The sequence below is a fragment of the Macrotis lagotis genome, chromosome 7 (genome assembly GCF_037893015.1).
Source record: "Macrotis lagotis isolate mMagLag1 chromosome 7, bilby.v1.9.chrom.fasta, whole genome shotgun sequence".
Lineage (NCBI taxonomy): Eukaryota > Metazoa > Chordata > Mammalia > Peramelemorphia > Peramelidae > Macrotis > Macrotis lagotis.
This window is the reverse complement of record NC_133664.1, coordinates 194,798,034-194,816,647: the sequence shown is the minus strand read 5'-3', so window position 1 is coordinate 194,816,647 and position 18,614 is coordinate 194,798,034.

The following is an 18,614-nucleotide window of genomic DNA, read 5'->3' as shown; positions in this document are numbered from 1 at the left end:
GAAATTCCTCTGGTTCATTGAGAGGACATCTTTTCCCCGGAAGAGGATAGTCAATTTTGCTGGGTAGTTGATTCTAGGTTGCATTTAGAGCTCTTTTGCCTTCTGGAATATTTTGCCTTCTAGAATATTATATTCCAAGCCCATAATGTAGTTGCTGCTAAGTCTTGTGTGAGCTACACGATATTTGAATTGTATCCTTTTGGCTGCTTGTAATATTTTCTCTTTCATTTGGGAGTTCTGGAACTTGGCTATAATATTCCTGGGGGTTGTTTTTTTTATCTCTTTCCTGGAGAGATGGATGGATTATCTCAATTTCTATTTTGTCCTCTGCTTCTAGGATATCTAGGCTATTTTCCTGTAGGAATTCTTTAAAAATTAGGTCAAGGCTCTTTTCCTGATCAAGACTTTCAGGTATCCCAATAATTTTTAAATTATCTTTTCTGAATCTGTTTTCCAGATCAGTTGTTTTTTCAATGAGATGTTTCAGATTTTCCTCTAATTTTTCATTTTTTTGCTGTTGAAGTATTGTGTCTTGACTTCTTATAAAGTCAACAGCTTCCTTTAGCTCCATTCTATATCTGAAGGATTTGTGTCCCTCATAGAGCTTTCTTATCACTTTTTCCATCTGGCCAATTCTTCTTTTTAAAGCAGTCTTCTCCTCAATAACTTTTTGAACTGTTTTATCCATTTGACTTATACTCATTTTTAACACGTTATTTTCTTCAGCATTTGTTTTGGATCTCCTTGACTAAACTGCTGACTTTTTTTTTTCATGTTTTTCCTGCATCTCTCATTTCTTTTCCCAATTTTTCTTCTATCACCCTTACTTGATTTTCAAAATCTTTTTTGAGCCCAATTTCTGTTTTTCTTGTAGTCTTTAGATGCAGAAGCTTGTACTTCCTCATCTTCTTGAGTATTTTGATCGTTCTTGGGATCATAGACAATGTATTTCTCAATAGTGTTTCTCTTTTTTCTCTGTTTACTCATTTCTCCAGGCTGTGCCTGGTTTTGAGGTGCTTTCTGAGCTTTTGAGTATTATTGGGACAACCCCCACAAGGATATCAGTGTGTGAAGCTCTGTCTTCCTTCCTGGTCTATGAATGACCACAAGTACACGCCTCTGCCACGGGGCTGAGGTGGGGGGGCCTGCTGTTAGGATCTGAATGTGAGCAGAGCCCCAGAGTCCTCTTTCAGGAATGGAGGACAGACCTCAAAGTCTCTCTCCACTCCCCTACCTTTGATAAACTGACCACTCAAGGCTCAGTTGCCTGGGGGCTCCTGCTTACCAGCTCTGCCTGTTTCTATTTCTTGGATCTGGGTTGTAGTGGCCACAGCCACTAGCTGAGTGTCCTGAGGGCTGGGCTTCACATGCTCACTCTAGCAGAGCCCTTCCCCCCCACCCCGCTGATCTTCCAAGTTGTGCCTGGGGATCCCCGGGGTGTAGATCAGTAAACTGCCCCAGCCATGAGACGGGTGTCCCAGGTGGCCTAGGGCTGCCCCCAGCAGGCTAAAAGTCCTTCACTCTGTCAGGCCACCTCTCTAACCCTATGGAGCAGAGCCTTTCCACTATTTTCCATGTTACCTTGGTCTGGAGAACTACCTCATTGGATCTTTCTGTGTGTTCCTTTTGTGAGGGTGTCCCAAATAATACTCAAAGGTTCAGAAATCTCTCAAAAATTTAGTTAGAATCATAATTTTATGATTTCTGAAATATTATAGAGAGAACCCCTAAGAAAGGCTCTTCTCCTGCTGCCATCTTGGCTCTGCCCCATTAATTGTTCATTATTAAGCCAAGTTAACATAAAAGGATAATACTACCTTAGATTGACTTAATTCCTGAAATAAAAATAAAAATTCCATTTTTTAGAGATATAAAATATTCATCCAGAGAAACAACAGAGAAGATTCTCAATAAAAAATAATTTTAAAAAAGTTTTAAGGAAAGGGATTTAGTACTATGAGCTTTCAAATTATTTTCAAAGTATTGGTTATCATAACAATTTGGTGTCCATTTAGAGAAACTAATCTGAAGAGATGATTAGATATACAACACACAGAAGCAAATGAACATAATAGTCTAGTCTTTAATAAATTACAATGCAAATAGTAAAGCAGTCTGACAGAAATCAGATATAGACTAACACTTCAAATGTATCAAGATAAATACCATGAAATGCATGATATACATAAAGGGATATGATGTCAACAAATTATAAGAGTAGTGAAGAAATTTTCTTTCAGCTCTATGGATACAGGACCATTCTATGATTAAAGAAGAGATAGCAAAGATAGAAAGCAAAAATAGACAACTTTTCTTTAATAAAGTTAAAAGAAAACTATTATATAAACAAAATTAAAATTTTTCCAAAAAAATAACAAAAATTAGAAGGGAAGCAGGCAAGTGGGAAAAAAGTTTTGCAATGGATTTCTCTGAATTTTTCAATGAAATTCTCTACTCCTATCTTTCTCTTTCTCTCCTTTCTCTACTCTCTCCCTGCCTCTCTTTTTAGAAGACATATGTATTTTATATATACATGCATATATACATAGATTATACATATATATATATAAAACAGATTACAATTTATAAAAATGAAAATAATTCCCTAATTATCAAGTGTTCAAAAGATTTAAATATGTAACTTTCAATGAAAGAAATCCTAATCAATAGTTATATGAAAAAATGCTCCAATTTACAAAACATCAAAGAAATGCACATTTAAATCATTGTGAACCACCACTTCTATACCCATTATATTGACAAAGCTTAAAAAAACTTTAAATGATGACTGTTATAGTTGCTGTGTAAAAAGAACAGGCACATCTTTACAACATTACTGCTACTGTATTTAATCTTCTGGCTCTGCTGACTTCATTTTGAATTAGTTTATATAAGTCTTCTGAGGTTTTTCTAAAACCAATCTACTTGTCATTTATTATAGCACAATAATATTCCAGTACAATCAGGGACTACAACATGGTTAGATATCCCACAATTGAGGGTATCCCATTGATTTGCAATTCTTGCCTCCACAAAAAGAGCTTGCAACTATTTTCTGAGAACTCTTTGTTCATGTACTTTGGTCCCCCTATCTATTTATGTGGTAATGACTTTTGATTTTATACACACATAGGTGTGTACATATGTGTAATAAATATTTATTCATGAATATATATATATATATACATACAATATATGTTTGTATGTATACACACACATACTTACAGGTTTCCAGTTGAAGTCAAACAATATGACATTACACCTTCTTGTTTCAGCTCTTAAATTATATAGAACCCTTTTAATGATTTAGTGTCATCTTATTTTATATTTGTGTGCTTTTTGCAGATGATTTTTCTCTTTAAAATGATCCCCAAGAGTATTGTTGAAGTACTAAGTAGTGTTTCCTAATCCAAATAAGACTATGATGTCCCTTAAGAAGGAAAATGTCTATGCAGATAAGCTCTGTTCAGGTATGAGTAATAGTACTTTGGTCATCAGCTTAATGTTAATAAATCAGCAATATGACACATATAGGAAAAAATAAGAGTAATCTCACATAGAGTTGTTTGTAAAACAAATTAAAGTATAAAGTATATAATTTATCATCAATTATTAGCATCTTTTTATATTATATTGCATATATTATATACAATTAATATTTCTGAATATATATGTTATAAATTAATATATATGTCTATACACATATGCATATATATACATATATGTGTATATATATATATATATACATATATATATATGTACACAGCCACCCATCTATCCATCCACCTATCTGTCTATCTTTTATAACATGATTAAGTATTGATTACTTGATTAAAATATAAGCAGAAGCTACCAGGAACTTAACCCTGTACCTTCCTTGGAGGAAGGATTCAATACTGGCTACTTTGGTTTTTATACTGACTTTATAGAATATAACTTCAAATGACACCATTTAACTGTGTGTTTTTGTATAAACACTTATCTGTACACACACATATATAAGAAGTGACTGTATAAACATTATTATATTACATGGTTTTGTGAAATTTTAAGCGACCTAAGCTTCAACCTTCACTAAGAATTTTAAGATGTCCTATGTTGTTATTTCATCAATTTTATCTTTTTAACTTTTTTAAGGTCTTGTTATCTTTAAAAAATATAACTCTTATAGATATATATGAATCAAATATGATCTGAAATCCTTGGATAAATCAGAGTAATAGGAAGAATGTTTAGCTTGTTTGAGGAAATTTTGTCATACTTTGATAATGTATATTGTAGATGTGAACTAGACAAGGAGGTCTCTATCCTATGAGAATGGGTTTTTAGATCATCTCTTTCTATAAATGGAGAGCAGTGACTCTGCTTTACATTGCGTCATAACTGTGTGTTCTCAAAAATTTTACCTCTTTGACTGGTCTCTCACTACACAAGTGAAAAAAATTTTAACTGAAGAGAATGAATTGTAAAAGAGTAATTAAAATGAGAGAAAGAAAAAGTAAGAAAGATTTTTGTATGTTTCAGTGAAGAAAGCAAAGGATAAGATTATTCTAATTCTAGATTAGTATTGTTGATCCTAATTCATTTCTCTATTTTATTTGTTAGTTTTTTCATTTTGTGAAATAGTAGAGCATTGAAGGCAAAGAGAGGAAATATAATAGAATGCAAAAAAGGAGAAAATACTTGCAACTATAAAATTGTGAAGGTGAATAGAATGGATTTATCCATAAAAGGAAGATAGAAATAAAATAAAATAGAAAGTGATATTTAACAATAAGTTCTCTCAAGAAGCATATTGGAAACAGAGATTCACTTAGAATTAAGATGAAAGAGCACTGACCTTGGAATCCGGAGGATCTGAGTTCAAATTCAGCCTCAGAAACTTAATAGTTACTTAGCTGTGTGATCTTGGGCAAGTTCTTAACCCTAATGCCTTACAAAAAAAAAATCCAAAACAAAAATAAACAAAAAGAAAAAATCTGGTGAAAGACACAATAGATAATGAAATTATTTCAATATCATACAAATAGACAACAAATGACATATCACCTAAACAATTAAAGGAGAAAAACTAATTGAACTATACAGAAAAATTGACAAACAAAATCCGTTTGTTACCTTAATGCACTTCTTTCAGATTTAGACAATTTAATGAATTATGAACAAGAAAGAAGTTAAAGATTGGAATCCAATTATAGAAATATCAGATACATTCTTCTAGTAACTACTGAGCAGAAATTATAGAGTAGAGAGATTTTCAACATTGAATGGCCCGTTTAGAAAAAATGACCGTATACTAGTGCATGAAATCTTTATTAAGCTTATCACGATGAAAATGATAAATTAGTAAGGGGAAATTTGAAAAAAAAAAAGGGTTCCAGACTCAAATATTAAGGTCAAAGTATAAATCATGAAAATAATATATACTTTATATGTGCGACCTGTATAAGCTTGGTCACTGCTTTAGAAAGGTGGGAGAGAAGCGAGGGTGGTAGAAAAATGTGAAGCTTAAAAACTTGCAAGAGTCTGAATATGAAAAAAACTACCCTTGCATATAATTGGAAAAATGAATAAAATTAAAAAAGATAATAACTACTTGGATAAAAAATGATAATAAGTATACTCATCTTTATGAAATATGAAAAAATTCTTAGGCAAGAAATTATAAAGTTTGGAATTACAGAAAAGAATTAAAATATCAATAAATTAAAACCAAAACTAGAAAACCAACAAATATAATAAAGCAAAACAGAAAAATAAAATTTTAATTGAAAAGAAGATAAAAATTGAAAAGAAATATGACATCATATTCATATAATTAGCTGTTTCTTTGAAAATGTTAATAGATAAATCAGTTAATATTTAAAAAAAGGAAAACTGAAACAATATACAAATTAAAAAAGGAGAATCACATGTAAAGGAGAAAGAAAAGCATTAGGGCAAAATATTTTCACTTTTATGCCACTAAACTCAAAACAGGTACACTAGTGTACTTTTGGTAGAGCTGTGAATTGGTACAACAATTTACAAAAATGTACAAGATATTTTAAAACAACTTGTAACTATACTCCTAATGTCATTAAACTATGCATACTCTTTGATCTAGCAGTATTACAATTGAAGGTGTATCTCTAGGAGTTAAAATATTCATATTCAAAAATATATTCATAGTATTATTTATTTTACAGTGGCAAAGATTAAAAAATATTAGATGCTTATCAGTAAGGGCATGGTAGTACATGAGTGTAATGTAATTTTGTTCCATCAAAGGGAATAGAGAATATTACAAATTCAAAGAAATATTTAAAATATTACATGAAAATTTGTTTAACAAATTGAATAGAAATAAAACAATTATCTATGTAATGATTACTTTTATGATGATATTGGAAATAAGCAGTGCCCAATCATGACTTTAAAATATAATAATACAATATATTTCCTATCTCTGGCAGAGAATTGATGGATTAGAGGAGCCAAAATTATGCATGAATAAACTTGACCAAGTTTTTGGTTTTCTTTGCTTTGTTTTGAGTCAGCTAGAGGGTGCAATGGATAGACTGCCTGGCTTGGAGTCAGAAATTCTCATTTTCCTGATTTCAGATCTGGCCCTGATCAGACACGTACTAGCTATTCGACCCTGGACAAGTTACTTAACCCTCTTTGCCTCAATTTCCTCATATAACTCATATGACTTTTCCTGGGCTCATCCTTCTCTAATTCAGCTGCTAAAATATTTGTATTTCTTTTATGATTATTCATTTGTGTTTATGCTGTTTACTCTGTAGAATATAACTTCCTTCAGAGAAAGAATTATGTTGATATTCTCTCCAGTGATATTTGCCTGACATAAAACGGTATGCAATAGATTACTATTGAATTGACTTAAATCAACATATCCTCACTTTTTACTAAGTACTTGTAATATAGTGAAGGATTTATTTACTTTGATATAGCAATCTATCCACCTATATATCTCCATCTTTATCTTTATGTATACATTAGGTCCTCTCTCCCTTCTCTATCTCTTTGGGATGCAAAATTAATAGTGGTATTGCTGGATTAAAGGGTGTGGACAGTTTTATAGCTCTTCGTTCCAAATTGCTTTCCAGAATGGTTGTATCAATTCACAATTTCATTAGTACATCAGTATTCAAATTTTTCAGCATACTCTCCAGCATGATCATTTTCCTTTTCTTTCATTTCAGCCAATTTGATAATTTTTGACATGTCTCAGAGATGAATTAATTAGTATTTCTATAATCAATCATGATGTAGAATATTTTTTCATATGATTATAGATAATTTTGATTTTTTTCATCTGAAAACTATCTGTGTCATTTGGCCATTTATCAATTGAGGAATGATTTATATTATTGTAAATATGAGTCAGTTATTTATATAGATTTAAGAAATGAGGATTTTATTAGAGAAATTTGGTGTTAAAATGTTTCCCATCTTTCTAATTTCCTTTGTTGATTTGTGTTAGCTTGAACAAAGACTTTTCAATTTAACATAATCAAAATTCTCAGTTTTGCATCCTCTATTCTCTTTATCTTGTTTAGCCATACATTATTGCTTTGATATATTTGTTTATGGTAGCACCTAAATCATATGCCTATTTTTCTTTATATATTTGTATACAGTATAAGATGTTGGTCTATGCCTACATTATGCCATTCTCCTTTCCAGTTTTCCCCCAGCAGTTTTTTGTCAGTTTTACTAAAAGCTTCAGGCTTTGGGTTTACCAAATACTAGATTACTATGGTCATTTACCACTATGTCTTGTGTACGTTACCTATCCCATCCATCTATCACTCTATCTCTTAACCACTTTTTAATATATTTTGAGATCCGATACACCTAGGACAACTTCAGTGAACAATTCTATCACTTGTGCTGAATGAATAAATGCCTTAAATTTAACTTTTAGAAAATTAGCAATTTTGAGTTTAAATAATGAAAGCCAACTTTAAATTACTTATTTTGTTCTGAGATTATGTTAAGGGGTATTAAGTTATGCTTTGGTCAATGGGAGATGAATTGACATCTTTGTCTAAATAAACTGGATTAAAACTACAATTGGACAAGATAGAGAATTAATTCAAAAGGAACAAGAAAAATAATGAATTTCCAAGTGTTTAAATATGGAATTTTTTTTTGGCCTGAAACTGACTTTTTTTCTCACTAATTTATTTTCTGCTTTCAGTTAAATGGCTTCCCTAATTACCTAATTAGGTAGCTATAGCCTAACAGATGAGAACAGAGCTTAACCATAATGATAATAGTTTACATTTGTATTTAAATTCAGCAGTTTTAAAAGTACTTTTGCATATATTATTTCATTTGATACTTTCAACAGCTCTAGAAAACAGTTGTTTCCAATCTTTGAGCACCACCTTTATTCTAAAAAGATCACCACCACTTTATTCTGTTTATGAAATAATCCATTTAAACTATTTTGTTCATTTATATTATATTTATACTACATATAGAATAAAAATTTATTAAAATTATAAAATAACATTAAAATTATAAATCAGTAAGGAAAATAACCTACAAAATAATACAATTGCATTCATTTTCACATAGTCATAGAATTATAAATTTAGAAATGAGTGTTACTTTAGAGAGGCATCATGATATGTTAGATACAGATACTGGACTTTGAATAAGATATGGATTCGAATCCAAACACCATCTATGTGACCTTGAGTAAGACATAGAGTCACTGTATGCCTTCATTTTCTTAGACATAAAATGTAAGGGTTGGTTTCTGAGATGTTTAAGCCCATTTCCATCCTTAAATCTATGATGGCAGGGTGTCATTAGATGCAATTTCTCATTTTACAGTTAAGAAAACTGAGATCTAGAAAGGTGATTAATTGATTTTCAAGGTAATAAAGATAGTAAAAGGCAAAATTAGGCCTTAAATGAAGGTTTTATCTTTAAACACAGCAGCATGAACTACATTACCCAAAGACAAAGGAGATAAACATCATAGAGGGGGTGTGGGGTTGTGAACTTTTCATTAGCTTCCATGTCAATATTAATTAGGTATATGAGAACAGTGATGTGAAACAATCATGTGGGTTTTGCCCCCCCCCCCCTCCACAAGTTGTAGGTCCAAGCAAAATCTCCTTCATCTGATATCCTTGCTGGCCTTAGCACAGGAATATTCTTAATTTCTGGTGGGGAGGAGATATCTAGGCGCGAAGCATGACAAGCTGTCACTGGAAGGGCCTGGGCAGCCTCTGTCACCTATCACAGTCAGGCTGAATGCTGATAATCCTGAAGAGTATCCAAGCCCTTTCTCTGCTGGACAGGAAGACTGCCTAGTTATTGACGACCCTGTTACATAAGTCATTACTATGATTTACTTTAAATATTTTATTGGAGAGAGTTCTAGTTGTAAGCAAGAGCCAAAGAGGGAAAAAAAACTATTTGAAGTCCACTTATAGCATTGCTACATGTCTTTGTGAGTCCAGAGTGCATGGGAGATAGATTTTATTTTGGAGACTTAACTAGAACATTTATTATATCTCTCATTTTTTGTGAGATACACACACAATGGAGATCCATGATAGGATACTGGACTTCTTATGGCGGAAACCTGCTTCATATTGCAAGCCTGGGATAAATTAAATTCGAACCTTGGTTTTTGCTACCTATGCGATAAGAACAAGTCAATTAATTTTTCTGTTCCGCAGTTTTCTCATTTGAAAAATTAGGAAGTTCAATGAATTTCTGTCTAGTTCAACAATATCTATAATGCTGTGAATAACTTCTGAGGACTTAAAAGAATTGTATGTATGCATGTATGTATGTCTGTATGTGCATTTTGCTAGTATTTAACTTGGGTTGAATTAGAACAGGTCAATTAGATCTGACTTTTATATCCCTCCATATGTTGTCAATATTTATTAAAGAAATCAAGATAGCTTATTTTTTATCTGAGGTTTAGGGATGGATTACAATTTGTATAATCATGGATAAGTCATTGAACTAATTTGCATCCTGATTTCCTCAACTATAAATGAGGTGATTGGACTTCAGAGCTGACAAACTCAAAGCCCCATGGACCTGAAAATTCCTAAGTGTACCTGAACCAGATTAAATTGTAATTGGGAAATGGTGGAAAAAATAAGGACTGCAAAGCATAGATAATGAAATATAATACTATTTCAGTGACCTATTAATATTTAAATTTGACACCACTTTTTGCATAGATAATATACAATTTGAATTCTATGATCCTATGACTGACCAAAGATCTTTTGATTCCTACTACAGGGGTATTTATACTCATATTGTATGTGATGTTTATCTTAATGTATCATGGAAAACCGAGGAAAGGAGTATTGGAAGATGGAGAACAAAGTGATGATAGTTGTCTACAAAGCAGCTATTAAGAAAAAACAAACAAACAAACAAATAACTTATTAAAGGCTGAATGAGACAGAAGTGGTCTAGAAATTAGAATAAAAATGGAGTGACTCTTTTGTGTTGGTAGAAGTCCCAAGCAATCTGTCCCTTTCTTCTCTTGGCACAGTCAGCAAAGACAGATGGAGAAGACAGAAGAATAGAGTAAAAAGAAAGCATTTTCCCTTAAGATTTTGCTTATATTTTGAAAAATGAACATGGGAAGGGGGAAAAATCCTTGACTGACCATTCCTGTCAAAAACTGCTGCTTTAAGAAACTAATTTGAAAGAACTCACATAGTCAATGATGGAATTTTAAAGTGATAGAAAAATATACTTTTCAACTGATATTTTTGAATATTTAATAGGTTTTTATTTTGAGAGATTTGGTATATTGACTCTAAAGTAATGAATTAGGATAAGGTGGACCTAGTTTCAAATGATGCCTCTATAACAGTAATTGTATGACGATGAGAAATTTATTTAACTTATTCAGGTTTTTAGTAATCTTATAATGTTTATGAAGTTTCCTTCTTTAGATTAATTCCTATTCATAATTACAAATAATATTTTCAAATTTGCAAATAATATTTACAAGTCATATTCATATTTGTAGATTGTGATAGCATAGAAAAGTAGCAATTACCTCAAGGTTCTCAGGGTCAACATCCGGGCAGCTACCTTTCTTCACTCTGGTATGTTTCTTATTCCCTCTCTGGGCTTAATCTATTGAGTAGAATTTACTCAGCATTAGGATTCTCCCTTCTTTCCCTTTAAAATTATAAATCTTTGTGTTTCTTCCAGTGGTGTTATTTATTGCTCTAATATTATGAATCAGCTATCATCAATCACAGTTTGAATAGTTAATTGATTGATAAGCTCATATTGTTATCAGTGTATCATCAGATTGTTTACTTGATTGCTTGACAAGCAGCATTGACTCAAATTGAATCAAGTTAATAATTATAATCATTTTTTATCCTACCCCTTTTCCCTTTCTCAAGTATCTTTCAAGTACACACAATGCTCCTCATGAGCCAAATTATCATCCAAAACTATATCATTTCTTGAACTTTGTACTCCTCCCCCCAGGCCTATTCTCTCTTCCACTTTACCCCATCCCCCTCTGTGGTCCTTAGTCCCTTGTTAAAGTGAAGCAAGGCTTATTTTCTTTCACACTTTACCTCTCCCCCTCCCCACCCAGGGTACTTAATACCTTTTTTTAGTTTGGTTTTTTTTTTTTTTGTAAGGCAATGGGGTTAAGTACCTTGTCCAATACCATATAGCTAGGTAATTATTAAGTGTCTGAGCCCAGATTTGAACTCAGGTACTCCTGACTCCAGGGCTGGTGCTCTATCCAATGCACAACTTAAACACCCCAACTTAATACCTTTTTAAGTGAAACTAGGTCTATTCTCTCTCCCACTTTATCTCCCCTTCCTCACCCAGGGTACTTAACCCCTTGGCAAGAATCTTAAATATCTCTAATACTGGCAGGCTCTGAGGTCTCACCTGAGAACTTTACAAATGATTGTAAGTTACAGAGACACTGACTCAGGTCCTTGCAGTTTGTGATGCCCTCATTAGACAAGGTGCTAAATACAGTAGGATTAAAGTGACTCAAAGGATAATGAGACACTTAAGTTTAATGTTAACACCCCTGCTTTTCTTCAGGTTTTTTTGTCTCAAACATAAAGATGTCATCTTGGACCTCTTCAATAGAGAGATAAGTCCCAATTATACCCATATCCTTTAGGTTCATTCTCTTCAGTTATAGTCTACCTTTCCATTATCCTAAGAGAAATAAAGTTCTAAAGAATTATAAGTTATATCTTCCCTTTTAGGGTTGGATACAATTTGATAGTCTTGACTAATATTTGTTGTTTTTTTTCCTTCCCCTTTTCATCTATCTTTTTTATGTAATTCTCGAGTTGTGTATTTGGCAATTGGATTCTCTCTTCAGTTCTGGTCTTTGTGTCAAGAATCCTGTAAATCCTCTATTTTGCTGAACTTTCAATTTTTCCCCTGACAGTATATACTGAATTGTGCAGGAGAGGACATTCTGGGTTGTAATCCCAGATCTTTTGCTCTCTGAAATATGCTATTCCAGGTCTTCCAATCCTTCAGTGTTGAGGGTGATAGGTCCTGTGTGAATCTGATTGTGTTTCTTTTGTGTTTGGATTTTCATTTTGCGGTTTGCTATATTCTCTCCTTTATTTGAGAGTTCTAGAATTTAGCTATACTCTTTCTGGAAGGCTTCTGTGGATTCTTTCAATGGTTATATTATCGTGTTCTAGTAGAATTGCACAGTTTTCACTTATGATTTCCTATATGATGTTTTCTAGGTTCTTTTCTTTTTTTGATACAGGCTTTCTAGTAGTCCAATGATTCATAGATTCTTTCTCCTGGATCCATTTTCCAGATCATTCATTTTCCCTAAAAGGTACTTTAAATTTTTTTCAATTTTTTTCAGCCTCTTAATTTTGTTTGATGGAATCTTGTTGTCTTGTAGATTAATTGGTTTCTATTTGTTCAATTCTAATGTTTAGGATTTTATTTTCTTCAATTAGCTTTGTGTTTCCTTTTCCAGTTGGTTTTTACTTTTAATGGAGTTGATTTCTTTGGTCAACTTTTCATAATTTTCCTTCATGACTTTAATTTCTTTTTTCCATTTTTTCTTCTCCTTCTCTTCTTTGGTTTTTAAATTCTTTTTAAAGCTCTTCTATGAGCTTTTATATTTGAGTCCAATTCATAGACTGTTTTACTACTTCCCTTGTGAATAATTTTTCACTCTTTTCTTCTTCAGGCAAGGTATTGTTATCATCTTTCTAAAGTAGTTCTCTATAGTGAGCATTACTTTAGTTTTTTGGTTCAACTTTGCTGTTTTAGCTTTACTCCTGGGGTATAGGAAGTATAGAGCCAAGCCTTTTTTTTTTTTTTTTTTTTTTTTTTCTGGAGCTGATCCCTGGCTTGTCATTGGTAAAGATTCTGCCTGTGCATTCCAGGCCTTGCCTTTGCAGAGGTTTTTTTTTTTTTTTTTTCCTCCTTTATGTCTAGGTTCTGACTTAACAGTGGTTGTTTCCTGACCCAGTCCTGTCTTTTACTGTGGTTTTCTCAGGATTCAGACTTTGTTTGGAGTTCGGGTCCTCCCTACTGGCTTGCTATTTAACTGCCAGGACCTCTGCTGTTGTTAAACTGTTAGGACCTGGATTGCACTGTGTCTAAAAGCCTCCTTCTGACTTTCCCACTCTCTTGCCTCCTGGACCTTACTTTCCCTTTCCCCCCCAAAGTGACAAACCTTCCCTGAGGATCCTCCATGATGTCTACAATTGAAAATTTCTTTCTTTCTTTTTTTTTTGGCAAGGCAATGGGGTTAAGTGTCTTGCCCAAGGTCACACAGGGAATTATTTATTAAGTGTCTGAGGCTGGATTTGAACTCAGGTCCTCCTGATTTTAGGGTGATACTCTATCCACTGTGCCACTTAGTAGCATGATATATTGTTTTTGTTTTTGTTTTGTTTTCTTTGAATGTTCACTTTTTCGTGGTGGAGTCTGTAGTGTGAATGTCAGCATACAGGCTTCCTTTATCTTTGGTAGGGAAAAGCTACAGGTGGATATTAGCTTCAAGCTGCCATTTTGGCTCTGCCCTGATACTGTATTATGTTTCAAGTGTAACATTCAGTCAGTAAACTACATTAATTCAACTAAAATGACCTAGCACAAACAAGAACAACATTCCTACCCCACACACATTTATGCAAATACAAATCATGATCATTTCCCCAAGGTTCATCTATTGAGGCTCAACTCAAAGAAGAATGATTGTAGCTTAATTATAGCCATAGAAGAAAGTCTCCCGTGGGGTGCCGTGGTGATCTGTACTACATAATAATTTTATGACTTGGTTAAGGACATGGATATCATGATAACAACATTTGCCAGTAAATTAAAGAGGGAAGGGATAGTTAATCAAAGGTAGATACAGTCAAAATCCAATGTGTTCTTTTTTTTCATAATAGTAATGTTGTGAAGGAAAATATAGACAAAAACTCTCAAGAAAAATAAAGTTAAAAATTATGCTTCAATCTATATTCAGATACCATCGGTTCTTTCCCCGGGAATGGATAGCATTTTTTCATCATGGATAGCATTTTCATCATAAGTCCTTCAGTGTTGTCTTGGATCATTTTATTGCTGAGAATAGCTAGTCATTTATATTTGATTGCCTTATATTGCCTTATACTTTGTACACAGTATATTTCACTTTGTATCAGTTCATATATATCTTTCCCAACTTTCTGAGAGCATTCTGCTCATCTTTTCTTATTTCAATCATAATCACATATCACAATTTGTTCAGCCTTTCCCAAATGATGCATACCCTTTCAATTTCTCATTATGTGCCACCAGAAAAATCCTGCTATAAATATTTTTGTATGTAAAAGTCCTTATTGTTTTTGTTTTTTATCTCTTTTGAGTTATAGAATTAGCAATGGCATTGCTAGGTCAAAGAGTATGCCCTTTCAGCATAGCTCCAAATTACTCTATAGAATGGTTATTATCAGGTCACAAAGCCACCAATAGTGCTTTAATGACTGCTTTTTCTGATATATCTGTGTCAACATTTTTCATCTTCTTTTTCTATCCTGTTAGTCAATTCAATAGAATATGAGTTAGTACCTCAGAATTTTTCTAATTTGCATTTCCAAAATCAATAGTAAATTATAGTATCTCAAAATATAACTATAGATAACTTTTTCATCTGAAAAATATTCATTTTTTGAATATTTTTCTATTGGGGAATGGCTCATTTTATTATAAATTTGACTCAGTTCTTTGTATGCTTGAGAAATGAAGCCATTATAAAAGAAACTTGATCCAAACTTTTTTTTTCACAGTTAGTATTGTTCACTGTATTTCACTCTATTTGATTTCTCCTTTTGTTTATCCTATTGTCTCTCTCCTTTCATTCTGGGTCCCACCTCAAAAATATTTTATTTCTGACTACCTTCTCCCCGCAATCTTCACTCCCTTCTATCATCCCTGCACTCTGGTCTTATTCCACATTCTCATCCTACTTTCCTGTAGGGTGTACCAATGGAATGTGTTTATTAATACCTCTTGAAACCCATTATAATTAGAATATTATTCACTCAATATTATTCACTCATTTCCTGTCCCCCTTTCTCCACAAGAATAAAAGCTTTTCTTGCTCCTATTATGTGGTTATAATTTACCTTATTCTTCCTCTCCCTTTCCCATTCTACCAGTACATTCCTCTTTTACTTCTTAATTTTCTATTTTATATATCATCTCTTCATATTCAACACACCTGTGACAACTTTTTATATGTACTCCTAATTTCTAATACTCCTAATAATGAGAACATCTTTATGAGTGATCAAAATCATATTCCCATGTAGGGATATAAACAGTTTGACCTTATGAAGTCTCTTGATTTCCTTTTTCCTGTTTAGCTTTTAATGCTTCTCTTGAATCTTGTATTTAAAGATCAAATTTTCTTTTCACCTCAGTCTTTTCATTAGAAAAAATTTAAAATGCCCTGATTCATTGAATATTTATCTTTACCTCTGAAATATTATACTTGATTTTGTTGAGTTGAATATTGTTTTTCTCCAAGTTCTTTGCCTTGTGGAATATAATATCAAATTCCAAGTTCTCTGAAACTTTAATGTAAAACATGATAAATCTTGTGGTTTCACTATACTGGAATTATTTCTTACTATCTGTTTGCAGTATTTCCTCCTTAAGCTAGGAGTGATAGAATTTGGCTATAATATTCCTGTTAGTTTTCATTATGGGATCTTTTTTAGAATGTGATCAGTGGATTCTTTCAATTTCCATTTTACCCTCTTTTACTAGAAGATCAAGGAGCTTTTGCTGCATAATTTCTCAAAAGATGATGTTTATACATAAAAATGACCTTCATGTAGTACAATAATTTTTAAATTATCTTTCCTGGTCAGTTTTTCCAATGAGATATTTCACATTGTCTTCTATTTGTTCAATCTTTTGGTTTAGTTTTATTGTTTCTTGATTTCTCATGAAGTCATTTGCTTGCATATGCTTAATTCCAATTCAAAAAAATTATTTTATTCAGTAAATTTTTGTGTCTCTCTTTCCATTTGGACACTGCTCTTTAATGTACGCTTCTTCCCATTAAACTTTTTTTAACCTCTTTTGCCATTTGGCTTCTTCTTTAATGTTAATTTCTTCATTATTTTTGTGTCTATCTTCCCAGTTTTTCCTTTTAAAATTTTGGGGAAAACTCCCTTAATTTATATTTGAAATTCTTATTGAGTTCTTCCAATTCCTGAGAAAAATACATATTTTTCTTGGGGTCCTTGGATGTAGAGCTTTGACTTTGTTGTTTCCTTCTGAATGTGATTTCCTTCCCACAATAATAATTTTCTATGGTCAGATTTCTTTTTGTTTACTCATTTTCCCAATCTATGACTTGCTTCAAATTCTTTGTTAAACTAGGGTCCTGCTTTCAGGGAGGAGGCTGTATTGTTCAAAGTTTTAGGGATTTTGTACAGCTGTATTCAAAGATTTCTAGTCTAAGTTTTCAGGTCTTCCAAAGTATTATCATCTAAGGATAGGTGTGTAGTACTCTCCTGGTCTGTGCTCTTCTTTATGAGTAATCATAAATATGCATTTCTGCCCTGAAACTGTGAGGATGGTCCCTCCTTCACTGTGGTAACAAGCTCTCATGTGCTATTGCTCATCCTTACCCTGGGATTACCACTCAGGACAGTAACCTGGATCTGACTATGGGCAAAGCAACACAGTCCTTAATGCATGGAAAGAGACCCTTTTAATCTCACTTTTATTCTTCTTCTGACAGTGAACTGAGAGCTCCAGCTCTGCAGCTGTTGATTCTTCAGTTTTGAAGACCTGCTCCTAGTTTGTTAGGGGCCTTTTCTATGCTGGATCACTCTTCACTAGACTGAAATCCTCTCTCACATTTGTGCAATAGACCTTTCTGCCAACCTTCTAAGTTGTCCTAGGCTGGAAAATTCTTTCACTCTATCTTTTTTTTCAATTATGCATCTTGAAAGGTTTTTATAGAGTTATTACTTACAAATATTGGAAGGGGACTGAGTGGAGAACTCATTTGTATGCTTTCTTTTACTTCACCTCCCTCTATGAATGGGAACTTTGTTGTGAATTTGGAGGGAAAGTTAAGCCAACAAACAATTGACAACACTGGAGCAACTTTCTGAGATTTGGTATGCAGCCCTGCATTTGCTCATCTCGGTTGTAACACTCACAAACATCAAGACTGGTTTGATGAAAATGATGAGAAAATACAGAACTGCTAAATGAAAAATGAGAACTCTACAGGGCTTATGAACAGGATAATTCACTCATTTCTAAAAAAGCAATATTTAATTCCATCAAAAATAAAGTACAGAATTACTTGAGACTCCAACCAAGATGGTGGAGAGAAGACAGGCACAGTTCTAAAGTCTCCTAAGCTTTCCCCATCTATCATATGAAATAAATCTCTTAAAATAATTCCTACCCACAAAACCCAGAAAGAAAAGCCAGGAGAATGAACATCTACCTCAGTATTTGTCTCCCCCAGGAGCACTGGACGAATTCGGGCAGGTGAGTCTGGGCTCAGAGAGAGGATCAGCCCCAAACAACCGACTAGCACCTGAATTGGAGCCAGGAGTCTGAAGGCCTGAGAGCTGGACCTGCTGGATCAGTGGTGTGGCTAGATGGCAAGGGCTTGGGTCATCTAGGGAGCAGAGGCACTGGTGTTGGTGTTGTCCAACAGAAGGTGGCAGACAGGGCTGGGTGGGGGCGGGGTAGAGTTCAGGTGCAGGAGAGCTGCGGACACCATCCCTGGGCTCCTCTGGTCTGAGGAACTCAGAGTCCATGCCTCCATTGCTGCTGAGGCCTCTTCCCAGAACAAAAATTTGCAGACTAATTCTACCTCAGGCCCAGGTGTGTGAGCAGAAGAACCAACTGAGCTGAGGAATGACCTCAGGCCAGGATAAAGAGCACAACTGATTGAAGGTAAAAGAATTCAGTAGCTCCATCTCCTCCCTTCAAGCAAAGGGAGAAGGCCTCAATCTAGGTCACAGACACTCCAGAGAAAGCAACCAACACCTCCTACTGTCCAGACAGAGAAATTGCACTCAGTGAGTAAAGCCTCTAGT